This window comes from Saimiri boliviensis, chromosome 7 (genome assembly GCF_048565385.1).
Source record: "Saimiri boliviensis isolate mSaiBol1 chromosome 7, mSaiBol1.pri, whole genome shotgun sequence".
NCBI lineage: Eukaryota > Metazoa > Chordata > Mammalia > Primates > Cebidae > Saimiri > Saimiri boliviensis.
In genome coordinates, this window is record NC_133455.1 from 34,562,456 (window position 1) to 34,581,784 (window position 19,329).

At 39.9% G+C, this 19,329-nt stretch overlaps 1 long non-coding RNA gene across 1 annotated transcript in view; it reads left to right on the plus strand.

Moving 5' to 3' along the window:
- LOC141585082 (uncharacterized) overlaps positions 1–19,048 on the plus strand; it is a 142,424-nt gene extending 123,376 nt beyond the window's left edge. Inside the window, exon 4 of the long non-coding RNA XR_012518356.1 lies at positions 16,355–19,048. This is a non-coding gene — a long non-coding RNA (uncharacterized LOC141585082). The remainder of the gene's footprint in view (positions 1–16,354) is intronic.
- Positions 19,049–19,329: the final 281 nt, after the last annotated feature.

The following is a 19,329-nucleotide window of genomic DNA, read 5'->3' on the forward strand; positions in this document are numbered from 1 at the left end:
GCCTAAATAATTTCTTTTTACCTCTTATATCAGTACTGTCATGAGCAGCTATCTAGGCTTTTGAGCAATTTCTAAGTGGTTTTGTTAAAGGTCTAGTTTAAATAGGTAGAGAATGGCTAGACATCAAGTTGTGGCAGAGGTGGGACATGCTACAGTGGAAGATCCCTTCCATCAAGAATGACACTGACCTATTGAAAGCTTCTATGTGCCAATTACGGAACTAAATTGAATTTACCTCTTTCAATCTTCACAACAACTCCGAGAGGTATGAGTTTTTATTGTTATTTTATAGTTTGGCTCAGAAAGCATAAGTAATTGATCAAGATCATACAGCTAGCAAGTGGCAGAACTGGGACTCAAGTGCTCCTTGTGTGACTGCAGACCTTGGGCTCCTACATGCCATGTTTTACTGTCTGGAGGTTAGGTCAGCCAAAGATGGGAGCCAAATGTAGCATATTCAGAACTGGCACGTAGGGATGTGAGTTTAGAAGATCCCTCTCAGGGAATTGTCCAGGGGAAGGACATGTAGGATTCCTGAACCTTTTAATCCAGGGTCTACTAGGGATCCAAGATCTGAAAACTGTTGAGATGAGACTCCCACAGCTTTGAAGTGGCTTAGTTCCAATCAAACTGGCACTGAGCACTGGGAAAGCCAGGAAAAAGTAGTCAGGGAAATGGGGACAAGTGTTGAGAGACAGGAAAGCTAGCCATGGTAGCTGGGGCATAGAACTCTGCTTTCAGTGACTGGGAAGGTTGGGAAGGTTGAGGCTTTGCAGTGAAAAACTCAACATGGAAGTCATGGGGCTCAATCCCCTGGTAGAAACAGAATTAGTCATGATGGATTCCATGTCTTCCTGTTGACAGAGAGGTCAACCTATTTGTCTTAACTGGGGACAAAATTAGTACCAGAGCCTGGAATTGAACCTAAAGGGAATCAAGTTGACTCAGTTACCAGGGTTGGAAGGTATGATTCAGTGAGGGGTAGCCTATCTCATGTTTGTCTGACCTGAGGAAATTGTCATATTAAATTCATTTTTGCTAAAGTTAATTGAAATGTTGCCTATTTTAATCTTATTTATTTATTTATTTATTTTTTGGAATGGAGTCTTGCTCTGTAGTCCAGGCTGGAGTGCAGTGGCGCGATCTCGGCTTGCTGCAAACTCTGCCTCCCAGGTCCCAGTTAAAGCAATTCTCTTGCCTCAGCCTCCCGAGTAGCTGGGATTACTGGCATATGTCACCATGCCCAGCTAATTTTTGTATTTTTAGTAGAGACAGGGTTTCACCATGTTGGCCAGGGTTGTCTTGAACTACTGACCTCGTGATCCACCCGCCTTGGCCTCCCAAAGTGCTAGGATTACAGGCATGAGCCACCGCACCAGCCTAATTTTTCTGCTTTAATAGTAATGATAGCTTATGTTTATTGTGCCTCTAATATGGGTTGGCAGCAATGAATAGCACTTTACTTGCGTCTCATTTAATCCTTGCAAATATACAGGGTGATAGGCATTGTTATCATCACCTCCATCTTATAAACAAGTGAAATGAAGGCTTGGAAGGGTTTAGTCATTGTGTAAGGCCACATATCCAGGAAGTGTGGAGGTCTTGAGTTAATTTTTGTATAAGGCATAAGGAAGGGGTGAGTATAGCAGGAGGTCTCTGGGGCCAGCATCTCCTCTGATGAACTAGGTATATATATTTTGTTTAAAAACTAAAAAATAAAAAATATTTTAATTGACAAATTGTATATATGTATGGTGTACAACATGATGTTTTGGCATATATATAAACCCTGTGGAGTGGCTATACCGAGCTAATGAGCTTATTTATTATCTCACATACTTAATTAAAAATTATTTATTTTCAGTTCTGCGGTACATGTGCAGGATGTGCAGGTTTGTCACTTAGGTGCACATGTGCCATGGTGATTTGCTGCACCTGTCAACCCATCACTTAAGTGTTAAGCCCAGCATGAATTAGTTATTTTTCCTGATCCTTTCCCTCTCTCCACATCCCCCACCCACTGGCCCCAGTGTGTGTTGTTCCCCTCCCTGTGTCCACATGTTCTCATTGTTCAGCTCCTGCTTCTGAGTGAGAACATGTGGTGTTTGTTTTCCTCTTTCTGTGTTAGTTTGCTGAGGATAATGGCTTCCAGCTCCCATTCATGTTCCTACAAAGGACATGGTCTCATTGCTTCTTATGGCTGCATAGTGTTCCTAGGTGTATATGTATCCCATTTTTAAAATCCAGTCTATCACTGATGGGCGTTTGGGTTGGTTACATTTCTTTGCTATTGTGAATAGTGCTGCAGTGAACTTATGCATGCATGTATCTTTATAAAAGAATGATTTATATTTCTTTGGGTATATACCGAGTAATTGAATTGCTGGGTAAAATGATATTTCTGATTCCAGGTCTTTGAGAAATTGCCACACTGTCTTCCACAGTTGTTGAACGAATTTACATTCTCACCAACAGTGTAAAAGCGTTCCTGTCTCTCTGCAGCCTTGCCAGTATCTGTTGTTTCTTGACCTTTTAATAATCACCATTTGGATTGGCATGAGATGGTAAATTATGGTTTCGATTTGCATTTCTCTAATGATCAGTGATGCTGAGATTTTTCTCATATGTTTGTTGGCTGCATTTATGTCTTATTTTGAGAAGTGGCTGTTAATGTCTTGTCCACTTTTAATGTGTTTTTTTTTTTTTCTTGTAAATTTGTTTAAGTTCCTTATAGACTCTGGATGTTAGACATTTGTCAGGTTAGGATGGATACAATGCAAAAATTTTCTCTCATTCTATAGGTCGTCTGTTCACTCTGATGATAGTTTCTTTTGCTGTGCAGTAACTATTTAGTTTAATTAGATCCTATTTGTCAACTTTTGCTTTTGTTGCAATTGCTTTTGATGTTTTTATCATGAAATCTTTGCCCATGCCTATATCCTGTATTGCCTAGATGTTCTTCTGGGGTTTTTTAGTTCTGGGTTTCAAATTTAAGTCTTTAATCCACCTTGAGTTAATTTTTGTATAAGGTATAAGGAAGGGGTCCAGTTTCAGTTTTCTGCATATGGCTGGCCAGTTATTCCAGCATCATTTATTAAATCAGGACTCCTTTCCCAATTGCTTGCTTTTGTTAAGTTTGTCGAAGATTATATGCCTGTAGATGTGTGGTCATAATTTTGAGTTCTCTATTCTGTTCCATTGGTCTATGTGTCTGTTTTTGTATCAGTACCACACTGTTTTGGTTACTGTAGCCTTGTAGTATAGTTTAAAGTCAGGTAGCATGATGCCTCCAGCTTTGTTCGTTTTGCCTAGAATTGTCTTGGCTATACAGGCTCATTTTTGGTTTCATATGAATTTTTAAAAAGTTTTTTCTAATTCTGTGAAGAATGTCAATGGTAATTTTATGGGAATAGCATTGAATCTATAAATTACTTTGGGCAGTATGGCCATTTTCATGATATTTATTCTTTTTATCCATGAGCATGGAATGTTTTTCCATTTATTTGTGTTCTATCTGATTTCCTTGAGTAGTCGTTTGTAGTTCTCCTTGAAGAGGTTCTCACTTCCCTTGTTAGCTGCGTTCCTGGGTGTTTCATTCTCTTTAGAGCAGTTGTGAATAGGAGTTCATTCATTATTTCACTTTCTGCTTATCTGTTGTTGCTGTATAAGAATGCTTGTTATTTTTGCATATTGACTTTGTATCCTAAGACTTTGCTAAAGTTGCTTATCAGCTTAAGAAGTTTTGGGGTTGAGACAATGGGGGGTTTTCTAGATATAGGATCATGTCATCTGGAAACAAACACGATTTGACTTCCTCTTTTCCTATCTGAATACCCTTTATTACTTTCTCTTGCCTGATTGCCCGGACCAGAACTTCCAATACCATGTTGAATAAGAGTGGTGAGGGAGGGCATCCTTGTCTTCTGCTGGTTTTCAACGGCAATGCTTCCAGCCTTTGTCCATTCAGTATGATGCTGGTTGTGGGTTTCACATACTTATTTTTTCATAGTGAGAACACTTAAAATCTACTCTTTTAGCAATTTTCAATTATAAAACATGTTGTTATTAACTATAATTACCATGACATACAATAGATCTCCTGAACTTATTCTCCCTGAAATTTTGTGTCTGTTGGTCTCCCTGAAATTTTGTGCGTGTTTTGGATCTCACCCCTCAGTGGAGGTAGTTTTTATGGCGTGCATCCTACCTGGCAGGCTAAGGTTCAATAAGCTCAGACTTTCTTTCTTTTTCTTTCTTTCTTTTCTTTTTTTTTTGATACGGAGTTTCACTCTTGTCACCCAAGCTGGAATGTAATTAATGGTGCACCAGTCTCGGCTCACTGCAACCTCTGCATCCTGGGTTCAAGTGATTCTCCTGCCTCGGCCTCCTGAGTAGCTGAGATTATAGGTGCCCGCCACCACACCTGGCTAATTTTTGTATTTTTAGTAGAGTCAGCATTTCACCTTGTTGGCCAGGCTGGTCTTGAACTCCTGACCTCAGGTGATCCACCTGCCTCAGCCTCCCAAAGTGCTGAGATTACAGGCATGAGCCACTGCACCCAGCCAGCTCAAACTTTCCATAAGAGAAGGTGTGAATCCTCCTGAGGGTTCAGATGCAGAAGCTCCTGCCCAGTGCTGGTTCACCAGTGGTAGCTTCAGGGAAGGCCCAATTGTCTTTCAGTATCAACAACATCAACTCAACTTCTTTTCTCAGATTTTTGGGCTTTGCCCTTTACAAATGCACCAATCCTCTTAAAAACTGCTTATATTTCCTGCCATTCCTTTCTCTAGGGCAGATGGTGAAATAACGGGGGTAGGGGGCAGGTAAATGAACTTGAAGAATGTGAAGGTATTTCCGTACCGTTTAATGAAAAAAGCTGGGATCTGAAGGTAGCTGACTTGAGTTCATCTCTTGGCCCCATCAATTATCTGTGTGACCTTTGACAGGCTGTGAAAACTCTTTCCATCTCTTCATTTGCAAAATGGGGTAATTATATCCATCTTCGTAGATTCCTACCATTCATTCACTTATGTCTTTTCGCCAGAGAAAGACCAAATTAATATCACAATAGATACAGTCTACCACGAAATTCAGTTGTCTAGTCCTTGCAGGCAGGGAGCTTAAAAATGGACAGAGCAGGTTAATAGTTTCCAAGATAGAATGTATACCAAATGCTATACTATCCTCTGCTCCAAAAAGCAGATGTGGGTTTTCTGTCTTATTTGTTGTGATGGGTTTGTTTATTGGAGTTTCCCTTTTAGAACTGTCCAGGACTTTTCCAATTTAAGTGATTCTGAAATGACATTTCCAAAACTAACCTAAGACTTTTCTCTGCTGTCCCTAGCTTCACCTCACATCCCCATAAAAGCATACCCAGGCTTCATTACATTTACCAAGATAGACTCAAATAAATCCTACTGTAGATAAACAGCCCACAAAATTAACCATGGGTGAACAGACTGGCTCTAAATGCACTCTTTAAAGGGCATGCTCTTTAAGGGGAGAAACCAACCAGGGAATGGATTTGGAGATAATTTGTGTCTTGCAGGTGTGGCCTGATAAGGCACAAACAACCTCAACTTTATGATTGTAGAAAGGCAATATTCCCATCCTCAGTGTAGCCTATGTAAGCAGTCATTTATCAGAGCAAGATAAATTGTTCCCATTATTTGTCAGGAGTGAAAACTAATAGGTATAACAATAATATAGTCAAATTTGTTAAGTACTTGTTATATATGTATTATCTCTTGAGTCTTTAAAGCTACTGCATGTGATAGGTGTTACTGTTCCTATTTTATGAGTGAAGAAATTAACACTCATGAGATTTACTGATTTATTTTAGTTTCCATAGCTAGGAGTTGGAGTAGTGGTTCTCAGCCCGAAGGGACACTTGGCAATGTCTGAAGACAACTTTGGCTGCCACAGCTGGTGGTGGGGTAGGAGTGGGGAGGAGATGCTAGTGGAATCTAGTGGGCAAAGGCCAGGAATGCTGCTAGTATCTCCTATATCAAAGAATTATGTGGCCTCGATAGTGTTGAGGTTAAGAAACCCTGAGTTGGGGAAGTGGCAACAAACTAGGTTTTTTGATTCCTGGTTCAATGCTTATTTCTCTACAAGGTTTACAAAACAGTGGTATAGTAGAACTGCTGTCAGTGGTTGTAAGTTTCTCCAGGCTGATGTTGCTCTGGCGGGACATGTTGGTTTCAGCTGGCATCATTTTGATGGGTTGTTGGGTCCACTCCCATGGGTTCCTTCAGAACAGGTTGTAGGCTATTCCGAATATAATCTCTGGGGGTCTCATGACCCAAACTGGCAGTATCTGATCTTTAGGTAGTTAGAGGAAGAATCTCCTTATGATGGAGCCAAAAGGATATGTTGTGGAGAAAAATGAACTGGAAATTAAGAAAAAAAATCTCATTTTGCCCACCCATGCAGATAATAATTATCCATATATACAGTGCTTTATCATTTTCAAAGCACGTTCATATTCCTTCAGCAAATATTTGTTGAGGAAAAAAAAGTGCCAGTTTCTGTTCCAGTTCTGAGCATTTAGTAATGGTGGAGACAAGGCACCTGACTGTTTGGAGCTTTTGTATGAGACGCAGGACATATGGACAATAAAACAACAAGTAAGTGTCAAGATACCAGGGAAGGCAAGTACTTTAGAAAACAATAAAGCAGAGGAGGGGAACTAGGAGTGTGGTGTTGCCATTCCACATAGGTGGGCAGGAAAAGACATGAGAACAGGAGTCAGGGAATCATCTGGATATCGGGGGAAGAGAGTTCTGGGAAGAAAGAACAGCAAAAGCTCTGGGATTGGCGTGTTTGAGTGCCAGTTTAAGGAACAGCAAGGAGACAAGTGTGGTTGAAGTGAAGTGGGCAAAGGGGCAAGTGGGAGGAGAGTGGCCACCGAGATAGCAGCAGATGGACCTCGAAACCACTGGGGAATTTGGGTTTAACTCTGATTGAGATGGGGAGCTATGGGAGAGTTGTGAGCCATGGAATGACATGATCAACCATGACTGCACACAGTAGATCAGTTCGGCTGCTATGTTGAGAGCAAACTAGAGAAGCCTAGGTTTATAGTCAGCAAACCAGTTCCAAGGCTACTGTACTAATCCAAAGAAGAAACAATAGTGGATGAAACCAGAGGTGTAGCATTGGAGGTGGGTATATTTTGACGGTTGAGCCAACAGGATTTGCAGCGAATGTGGAGTTTGAGATAAAGCGAGGGAAACGAGATGGTGCCTAGGATTTTGGCCTGAGCAGCTTCCCATTTGAGATGGTGAGTCTGTAGGAGAAGCAGATTTGAGGTGCAACATCAGGAATTCCGTTTGAATGTGTTAGTGTAAGGTGCCTGTTAGACATTAGTGGAGACGTTGAGTTATATTGCATGGCATATGACATATCCAATGTTATCGCATGTCTCTCTTTGATCAAGAGCCAGCATTTAATTAACACGACCGTTGCTACAACATGATGGAATTGGGTGAAATAATACTTTATCTGATTCCAACACCAATGTCCTTCTACTGATGAAGAACTTTAGATATGAGTCAGTCTATGGAAAGAAATCTTCAAATACCGTCAGTTCCTAACAACTATCTTTAAACCATGTGTCTCTGTGACCTACCCTAAAAAGGAAGGGATGGTCACATTGGAATAGAGGCACAGATTACATCCAAATAAAACAACTTCATTCCTAAAGACTCCCAAAAACTTGGCATATGATTAGCCAAGTTCCGCACTGAACCCTTTATGTTTTACACATGTGGATCCTTTGGTTTTCAGTGGCTCTCTTGCAAACAGCATGCAGTTGAATTTTGAATTTAGCTCTCATCTAAGAATGTATGTCTTCTAAAGAGGAGCACAGAACCCCTTCACATTGATTGTGACTGTGGAATGTCAGTTCTTACTGCTATCCCATTTTATATCTTTCTTTGTTAAGCCTCCTTGACGTTTCTCCCTTTTTCTTTTATAATCTTGAGTCACATTTTCAAGTTTCTTTTGGTCTTTTTCCTCCAGTGAACCTATTCTATTGTTTTCCAACTAGTAGCTACCTTTAACTGAAAACAAATATTGAGTCTACATTTCCTCATTCACATGAAGAATAAAACAGCGTCTATTGCTTCTTCCCTTGTGAGATGAGATAATTTAACCTCCTTTACATTCTTTTGGCTGCTGAACCATTTCAAGGTTTTGGCTTAAGAGATCACAGACTCAGAGCACATGAGGCTCTCATTTTGCAAGAGAAGGAAACTGAGGCCCAGAGAGGCAAGAAGATTTACTTCTTCTGAAAAGCTCCAGCTTCTGAAGAGAAGAATTGGAAACCTAGACCCAGACACAGGGCATCTAGTCTACCCCTCACTGTCAGCTCGGACGACACTCAAACAGCCCTTAAAAATCCCAGACAGATGAGAAAATATGCTAGATTTAGAGGCTTAAAGACAATGGATTTCTCAATTCATTGTAAAAGTTTAAAAGCTTTCCAGGAAATTCTTCCATCTCTATAATAAAAATTTTCTTTAGCCTACATTCTATTAATCTTTCTGTTCATGATGGAAAGCCTTTTGCTTAATAATATCCCCTCAAATATTTGAAGACTATTCTTAAGTCTCCCCATAGACTCCTTTTTTCACGAGAATAAATAATCTAAATTCCTTTAAACTTTTCTCATAAATTCTTCTTCTCATTCTTTTATTAATCTTTATCATTTTCTATGAGCTTTCCTCAAATTTTCTATCTTGTGAAGCCAGGAGAGGACAAAGGACTATGATACTGATTATATAGCTCACACCAAACAGTGAGTTCTTTGAAGGTGGGGGCCACTTCCTAGTCAACTTTGTATTCCTAGATTAGAGGTTGGTATTTTTTTTTTTCCTGAAGAGAGCTGGAGAGTAAATATTTTAGGCTTTCCAGGCTGAGAGGCAATGTATTCTTTGAGCGACTATTCTCTCCAAAAGGCTAACACTCTGTTTTATATTATATATTAACCATATATGAATCATTGTTAGCTCAAGGGCCATGTAAAATAGTATGGCTGGTGGGCTGCTATAGATTACTGAGCCTTGCCTTAGATTTTAGCACAATATGTGGAGCATGGAAGGCATTTGATAAAGGTTGCTGAATAAAAGAATGCGTGCATCTATGAAGAGATTTCCATAGTTTGCCTTTTATATTCTTGTTAACACTTCTACAATATTGCCAACTCAATGAGCTTGTCCACTAAGATCTTCAGGTCTTCTTTTGTCATACATATATAGCCAGAGCTTTTGCATGCTGTTTGTACATGGGTAGTTTTATTATTCTCTTAATTTAAGCTGCAGTAGGGGCTCTCTATTAATGCTCATTTGTTGGTGGCTTTGAATCTCACCTGTAATTTAGTGAGGCTGTTTTGAATTTTTGTTTTTCCAGTGCATTCAGCAGCTGCCCTAGTTAGAAGTCATCTGTGAACTTAAGTAAGCCCAGGTAATTTATAAAACCAAAATGCTGGACCCAGTTTAACTCCTCAACTGGGGCTCCCAGCTCTGTTTTCATTCTTATGGCACTTACCTGCCTCGCAGGGGTTGGGGAGCTCATTTCTACTTATTGTTCTGGTATACACTGGAAGGAATCAGACAGGCTCGCAGAGAAGGCTGTCACTAATGACAAAAGAAAAAAAAACCCTTCCTTTCTTTCTCCTTAGTCTTTGGACCTGTAGAGAACACTTGTCACAGCCCGAGGTAGAGCTCTGTGTTAGAATTTCCATTCTGAGCTGAATTTGGATGACTCAGTCTTGAGCAGCACAAATCCATAGCCTCAGGAAGATGGAGCTGCATTACAGAATGCCTGGAGGCTGACCCCTGAGACTGAGCACATCTTCCTGCCACCCTCTCTGTCCCTACCCCAGTTTCAGTTGAATTAATTCTTAGGTGTACAGAGGCCTTTCTGATCAGAGTCCCCTGTTTATCTGCAATGATCTTATATAGGTACCTGTTAATCTCTCTCCACTAGGCTCCAGTCAACAAGAAGCCATGTCTCTTCATTCCTTTGCATCCTGCCTTGGTACACAGAGGAGCGATTAGAGTTAGCCAGATGTGATGTCAAGGCTTATGGGAAACAAGGCAGGGAACACTTCTTTTCCTCCAAGCTCCCGACTAACTATTAGGTGGTTACAACTTTCAATCCGAGAGAACTGGGAAAAGCCTTACCTTGGTTCCCTAGAGGTGAAATATGTTACCTATAGCCTATTATATCCACTTTCGCTCCTCTCCGCTCCCCTCCCCTCTGTGTTGCTGAAATTGCTGTGATTGCTACCGTTTAAAATGGAAAGCTACATTTATTTACAACGACTTCCTTCTTAACCAGGTTGGGGAGGTTGCAAAATAGCTAACCTAGTGGTGGATTAATCTTTAACATTTCTTTCAAATGTGGAAGGAAAGAAAATGATGACAATTTTAAGGCTCTATTAGGTGGAAATGATCTATGAGGGATGGCAGACAGCTGAAGGTCACAAATCAGGCACTGCCTCTGGCTCAGTGATTCAGAAGAAGAGTGGAATGGGAAGTGTGTTCCTGAGTTTTATGAGAGTCCAAGTTTAGGAATTTATCAACGTGTGCCTGGGATTTGCTGTAATGAGCTTCTTCACTCCTCTCATAAAACAAGCCAGTGTCTGATTAAAGCTGGCTGGTCTTCTTTGGATACAGAAATGAATTCATTTAGAATTTTGGGGGAAAATATCGTGTCTTTGTCTGGCTTAACCTAAAAATAGCTTCATTAGTATATGGGGATCATGCTTATCCCCCACCTGGTTAAAAGAATAATGTCAGTGCCATTCAATTTGCATAGTTTCTATCATTAATGTTTGGAGAGCCTCTTTCAAGGTGTTTTCAATTCTATACTTTCTATTTTCCTGTTTTTGTCAGAGATTTTTCTTTATCCTGTGTAGAGTCAGGATGGACTCGGCTATGCTACAGTAGCAAAACTTCTTTGAAATCTCACTATCCAAAGACAAAAGGTTTATTTCATTCTTATACACGTCCATCACATTCCACCTGGCTATGCTCCATGATGTTTTCTCTCAGGGATCTCACCACTAAGAGCAGGGGTTGGCAAACTTTTTCTGTAAAGGATCAGACAGTACAGTACACAGCTTTGCTAGCCATGTGGTTTCTGTTGCAGCTGCTTAACTCTGCCATTGTAGCATGGAAGCAGCTGCAATGTGTAAAGAGATGGACATGGCTGTGTTTCAATAAAACTTTATTTATAAAAATTGATAGAGAACTGAATTTGTTCTGCAGGGACTATAGTTTGCCCACCTGGCAGTGGTGAGGGGAAGGAAATGTGACAAATCTTGCATGGCTTCTTTAAGGCTTAACTTCTACGTGGTCACATTTTATTGGCCATAGCAAGCCACAAGGCCACACCTGACTTCACAGAGGTACAAAAAGTGCAGTCCTTGTTTGTGCCCAGAAGGAGGAGAACCAGAAGCATTGGTGGATAGTACCATTGATGACACATGCCTTTCCTATTCTTTTTAGAAAAGTCTGCTATTTCTAGATTAGCACGTTCTCAAAAAGCAACCATTAACTGCAACCTATATATTTTACAACTGCTGAGATCAGAACTAAACAAATCTAGGAGATGAAGAGGATCGGATTTTCAGGGGTCATTCTAAATAGTAAATATGTGAGTTTTTTTTGACAGAGTGTCACTCTGTTGCCTAGGCTGGGGTGCAGTGGTGCGATCTTGGCTCACTGCAACTTTTGCCTCCCAGGTTATAAGCAATTCTCCTGTCTCAGCCTCTAGAGTAGCTGGAATTACATGTGTGCTCCACCATGCCTGGCTAATTTTTGTATTTTTAGTAGAGACAGGTTTCACCAAGTTGGCCAGGCTGGTCTCGAACTCCTGACCTCAGGTGATCTACCTGCTTCAGCCTCCCAAAGTGTTGGGATTACAGGCGTGAGCCACTGCGTTTGGCTATGACATTTCTTTTCTTCAGACCACTAAGGTTCTGTTTGGGTCCCTGAACTGATCTGTTAAGATTAGTTTCACCTGTCCAACTCATTCTCAGGTGTTTAGATTTCTGGTTAGATTTCTGGATCTGGACAGTGACCATATCCTCCCTTGCCTGTTTTTTTTTTTTCTTTGTAAACCAGGGATGTCTTGCAGTCTCTCATCCTTCATTAGGATAGGACTGAGTCTGGGGCTTGCAGACCATCTTGGGCATGGGCAAACTCTTTCTGGATGCCAGGGGAGATGGCAGTTCCCACCCATGTACCTCTGGAGCCATCCCTTCTTTTAGCATCCATTTAGTTATCTCCAGGTTTTGCATATTAGGAAAGGAAATTTCATTTCATCCAGGAGAGGGCACTATGCACCAATGTTAGAATACTCAGTTCCTTTCAGTGGAGGCACAAATTATGGGATTAATGAAACCCATATTCAAACCCTGAAACTATAGCACCTATCATAAAACACAAACCAAAATACCACATTAAGAACGTACTCTATAAAAACAGCGAAAAAAATGCAATTTATTAGCAACTTGTACATTTCAGAAGGTACAAACTGCTTTGTTAAATCAAGCAAACATTTTTAGTGGGTGCTCCTCTTCTTTTCTTACAAACTCAGGCTCTTTAACCGAAGCCTACCCTACTGTTGGCACTTACACGACATCCTTAGAACCTTGGGGGTCAAGACTACAAGTTTGGTCCTGTTGAAAACAGAATAATTTGCTTCTTTCAGGCATCTTCTTCCATTAGGGAGTGAATAACATGCCAGAGAAACTTCATGCAAAATGCAGGCAGAAAATGAAATACAATAATTCCCTATGTGCTAAAATGAAAGATGCCAGTGTTTTATAATATGGAGAAAGTTTGAATGAGGAACTTGGTGATTATACACTTTTTGTCCCATTCTCTCAGTTCATTTGTACTTAAGCATCGTCTCTCTGTGGTGCATTCTTAAGAGAACCATCCAGACTCCTCCCCATCCCCTTTTTTTGCTGCAACTTCCTACTTAGCTGCTAAGCTTTCTACTTGAATCTTGACTATGACTATCATGTTACTGAGCCCTCTCTGCTTCAGTTTTCTTGTGTGTAAAACAGGTGTAATGATAGTGCCTATCTCTGAGGTTGTCATGAGATGTTTGTTTATTATCATGCATTCTTTTATTGTCTCTTCTCAAAAGTTTGCAGACTGTTTTAACCTCTCCTGTACTTCTTTCTTTCACAATGCTGCCATGTAACTGTCTCTGGAATAAATTTGCTCTCAGGCAGATTACTTATCAATCAAACATAAGATATTAAATATTTAAAGGTAATGGTATCCTTCTCTTGGGGTAAGGCATATACAGCCTTTTCCCAATTAGTCTTTTTATTATTACACAGAACACCCAATATAGTCTTCATGGCCTATGAAATCTCCCCAGTGGATTTTCCCTGAAATGCTATCCCTTGGAATTTTACCACTTTAATCTGGTTAAGTTCCTGGATTAAGTCAGGTAAAAAAAGATATTAGTAAGATTACATTAATAGTAGATGACATTAATTTGCTAGGCACTGTGCTAAGCACTTTATGTATATTGTTTTATTTAATCCTCATCAAACTCTTATGCAGTATCTCAATTTTACAGATGAGGAAACTGAGGGTGAAAGAAGTCTAGCAACTTGGCACAAATCACACAACTAGAAAGTGGCAGATGAAGCTGGTCCTGCTCATGGTACATTGACTTCAGCCCTACACTAGATTTTCCTAAAATGTGTTTCCCTGGTGAGAAACTGAATATGAAAAAACAGAACTCTGTCCCACAATCTGCAGCAATCAGACTCAGAAACTAATCTGTTATTTTTAGTAACTAGCCCAGGAAGTCAGCCTGCTATCTCTAAATCAACTTGCAGAAAGTCAGGCCACTATCTCCAGAAACTGGTTCAGGAAGCCAAACAATAACCCCTGTAACAATTGGCCCCAAACTGCCAAGCTTGATTAACAACTGACAATATCTCTAATTTTTGCCCTTGTTTCCAATTTAGAAATAACCAGAGTGAGCCAAATTATGTACCATACCCATCAGGTAGCATGCTCCACTTCTAGTTAGGCTGCCTCCAGCTTCTCCAGGTCAACAAGCCTCCAATCAGGGCACACCTGAAGCCTTCCCTTTTCTCCACAATGAAGCTTTCCCATTCCCCTGCCTCCGAGTCTTTGCCAAATGCAAGTGATAGTGGCTGGCTCCCTTGCTCCATAATAAGCTCTCAATGAATAAGGAGCCTTTGCTTGTTCTTGTTTGGTTGGTTTTCATTTGTTGCCACGGTGGTCACCATGTATTATCTTTGGGTTATGCTGAATCTCTTTCATGTCCCACATCAATCTACCTACTATGCTGATTCACGTGGTTTCATGTTGGACTAGTCATTTTTTTTTTTGGATTTGGGTTGACATTTCATTTGAAGATAATTCTTAGTCTTTCTGTCCAAAATTGCTCATAGAACCGACTTAAATCACTATGACTTTATCAACTGATGAATTGTGTTTCTATAGCTTTTGCTACTTCTGTTCCAATTTGCTATTACAGTCACCTGTCCACTGCTTCTCTCAAATGTCCACTTTGATTCAATGTCTGCTTTGGTCATTAGATAATGCCTTCACCTCTGCTGCTAGAGAGAGGATTTTTAGACATCTGACAGACATTTTTAAGAAAGAAAGCAACTTTAGTCCTGAGCACTGCAGATCTTCCACACTGCTCAGAAAACTTCCGTACTGTAGCTGCTAACGTGACTAAAACCTGTTCCTTCTGTCCTGTCCCAGGTATTAAAAACAGTCCAGCTGCTGTTCACTCTGGGATTTTTCTGTCCAACTAGTTCATGTGTTTTCAAATACCATGGGTTGAAAAATGAACTTAGTGTAAATCTGTGCAGGTTGCATCTCAGCTAGAAAGCGTGGATTTAATCCTAAATTGTATTATTTGTCCGAATAGTAAGTCTTCACTCTGGGTTGTGCAAGCACTGGTTCTGTAGCCTGGACCACTTCATGGACACTTATTGTGTGTCAGGAATTGTATTAGAGAATAAGGAAACAAAGATGTATGAGACACTGCTTCCTAGGTAGAGAGAGACAGGCCATGCACATAACAGGCTATAACACAAGGTCTTATACTCTGAGCATGACGTTAGCTACTTCTCTTGTTGACACCAACAGCAACTGGTTCTTATCCGGTCCTAGCACTTGTTACAGTGTAGTGCAGTGCAGTTGAAGGCATATTTCTATTTATCCCACTGAACTGTGATCCCTTGAGAACAGGGACTGAGTCTTGCATACTGGCTGTGTTGCCAACAATCTAGATGGTACCTAATTCATAGTAGGCAGGTTGACAGTATGAGCTATTTGGTCAAAAAGAAGTTCAAGTCACAGCTCTCTTACATATTAATTATGAGAACTAGGGCAAGTTAGCTTTTCTAAGATCCTGTGTTTTCATCTCTAAAATGGGGACAATAATAATTACTGCACTCCGCTCTACCTCATAGATCATTTCCACATCATTGGCACATATTACACTCTCAATATCTTCTGCTATAATTATGAATTCAATTACCTTGAAATTCCAGTGATGCAGATGACACGTACTTAGGACTGAGAGGAAGGAAGGATTGCTAAATCACATCCTGAAACTTGGGTGTTATTCTAGGATGGAAGCCAAATGAATCCACTCCAATGCTATATGGCATGAGCACAAGCAATAACGTTATGAAGTTCTTCTGAATGCACGTGGTAAAATGAAAGCTCTTGCTAATGATGGGGGCATGAAGAACATGAGTTTGTCATTTAAAATAGGAATGGGAACATTTGAGCATGCCCATTCCACATGGAGAACACTGGCAATTCATCCATCCACAGATGCATGGCAGAATCCTGGTTTGTTTACTGGTGCTTCAGAAGAAAGATCTTGATTATCAGGAGCATTGAAAAAAGAAGTTGATGGAGTCTAAGGAAGAGAATTTAGTTAAGTACATTTTATAGGAGAGAAAACTGGGAGGGGCTCCAAGCTTGAATGCTCCCATTTCACATATCAATGCTGTGAATCTCAATTTCCCCAAATGAGGCTAATGCTGTGTGAGAATTGAATGGAGTAACAAATGTAAATGTACCAATGCAATGCCTAATATTTCTTGAATATGTACTAGAAATAGTCTAATATTAATTTTGGTTTTCATTCTTTTGGTGATAGAAATAGTAACACTGGGAATTGTGCAATATACTAGAGCATATATAAGGTGGGAAATGAATATATAAAAAAATCATCATTATTTTATTCAGAAACAGTGTGGCTGAGTCTGCTAATTTTCCTCCAAAGTCATTCTCCTTTTCTTCTGTTGTAATAGAATCCTTCATTTTAGATGGGCCATGGCTGCTTGGAATAACAACTACATTTCCCAGTTTTGTTTTCTGAAGCTATATGTAACCATAAACAATGGGCTATAAGAGGAAATAGTGTGCGCAATCTATCAGATGTTTCTTTGAAGAAAGATCGTGTACTCTCTTCCTCCCCTTTCTTTCTCTACTGCCTGGAATGTGGATGTGATGCCTGGAACTGCGTGGAGCAGGCATCTGGACCCCAAGGTGAAGGCCTTGTTTAAGGATGGAGAAGCACGATATGCAGCTGCCGGCACTGGATATCCAGTGCTTATTGGAGGGAGAACATACATCTGTCTTTCCAAAGCCAAGAGGGCTTTAGTCACTTGCACCGAAACCTGATCCTAATCATTATTTCATCATTGATACAGTCATGGAAAGATGTGGCTTTAAAAGGACTTCAACCTTTTAAGACACAAAGTCAAGGCTCAATAGGAATGTGGGTTTCTTTTAATCACTTATTTTTTAAATTGCCATCCAATCAAAATAAGGAAGGAAAACAACCATTTCTATTCTGTTGGGTTCCAATATGAAGGCTGGCCAAGTCAAAGTTTTGATTTCACATTATTTACCTATGAAAGAGACATAGAAAGTGTCAGCATACATAGGTTTCTGTATTCTAAACTTTTGTAACAATTTGGCCATTGCAATCTGAAATTGCCAAGAATCATAAGAGGATGGTAGAATAATGGGACTTCTCTTTGGAATGGATTTTGGAATGATGTTTGGTAGAGCAAAAATCATACCTATGGATTTGATATTTGTACTAATGTGTTTAAAAAAATCAGGACTGTACTCATGGCATAATCATATCACTCAGCATTTACACCTTATTGCTGATAATTTGGTAATTTTTAATGATTTGATAACATCAAAAAGTAACTGGTTCTAAAAACTATTTTCACTACAATTTCTGAAATAATAACTTCATGTTTACCTGCTGTCCATAGTGCAAATGCTGCTGGCTCACCCTCTAGGGAACAGGCTGATTTTAGTTGTATTAATTAGGTTTCACGAGTTGTTAGTTAACTTGGAGGCTAAGGTCAGTTGGAATTATTTTGTCACCAGTCTTCCTTTCCTGTGTATCTCTTGGTCATCCATTAATAAGGAGACCCATTAGGAGTCGCTCAAGCAATTGCTGGGGCTAGCTCTGTTTCCCACTTTCTCTGCAAAGGGTTCCCCTGTATTGCAGCTGGAAGTACTTTTGAACAGATTTCAACAGATATAGTAGGTACCACTCAACTTGTCCTTCAATTTAACATTTTATATTTTAAAAAGTGCACATCAATGGCTTTATTTTTCTTAATTATAGACAATTCAGTGTCTTGCGTGTAGTAGACACTTAATAAATGCTTGTTAATTTTTCACCCAGGGTCAGGGTTGGCTGAGAATGGGCGTTGGGGCAAAGTGGGCCTGGCTGTGGCCACATCTTAAGTATAATGTTGTTTCTAAGTAAGGGTGAGTTTTTTGAACTCTAAACAGCTAACTTACTACAAATGCCACTTGCAAATCACTCTCAGTGAGGTAAGTGATAACAGCTTGACTAGTAAATGCTAGTAAATTTTTAAAAATGTTAACTGAAGAGGATTAAATTAATCATACTTCTGAGTTAATGGTAAATTAGCATCACTGTTACGTGCACAGTTTCTTTTATTTGTCTGTTTATTCTTTTTTGTCACTTCCCCATTCCCTGTGAACAGTCATCTAATGTTTTTAATATGCATCTTTTATTGTGTGTGTACAAAATATAATAATAATAAACACTTATATAGAACCTACTTTGTCCCAGGCTCTAAGTTCTTTATGTGTAATCATTTTAATTCTCATGACAACTTTATGAATTACTTACCTTTATTATCCCTATTTAATTGATGAAGGAACTGAGGCATAGGAAGGTTAAGTAACTTGCCTAAGGTCACATAGCTAGTAAGCAACGAAGCTGGAATTTAAACTTAGGCACTTGAGCCCTGAAGTTCAAGCTCTTAATCATCAACCACACTGCTGGAATGTATCCTGTGCTTTACGTGTATGTATTTTTAACTCTTATAAATGATATTGGATAAATAACATTGTTATAAATCTTGCCTTGTTTCTTACTTTTCCATTCAGCACTTTGCCTTTAAGAAGCACCCATGTCACTACGTCCACTTGTGATCTGTTGAGCTGATTGCTGTACCCCAGGGTGAACATCCATCACATTTTCCCTCTCCACTCTCCCAGGGATGAGACTCCAATTTCCTGCCTCCACAAATAATGCTGCTCTGAACATCCTCCCTCAGGATTTGTGGGAGAATCTCCTTGGGATCTAAACTGTGGTTTTTCTTCATGAACTAAATTTGTGGCTTTTATGAAACAGGAGGCTGGTAAATGTAGAACCATTTTTTTTTTTAAAGTGACGTATGCCATAGTGGTCATGTTTCAGGCACTGTTCCAGATGTTGGATCATCTCAAAGTGAAACAAAGATATTCATTGACATGAACTCAGAATCCTGTTATTCAGTAAATAATCACTTTGTTCAGATTTATTTATGCACTCACGTGGTAGTATTGGAAGGCCGACATGGCATAGCTAAGGCATCCTTGCTCCCAGCACAGTAAGATGATATGGGCTTGGATTTTGGGTGACGTTGGTGCAGAGGTCAGATCCGTTTCTTGCACTTGCGTGAACAGGGTCAAATTCCTTAAATTCTCCAAGGCTCAATTTTCTCAGGTATAAAGTGGGAATCATTGTTTGTTGTGAATATTCAATGAGATGGTGTATGCAGAGAGCCTAACACAGAGCCTGTCATGAAATAAGCACCCACAGAGGTGGGATAATTCCTGGCCTTGGAACGTTCCCAGAAGAGTGGAGGAGCTAGATGCAGATCCAGATATTCATAGTGCAGTGTGTAAGGTGGGGGTGCAACATGGGTAAAGTGCATGGGAGCACAGGAGGAAGATAATG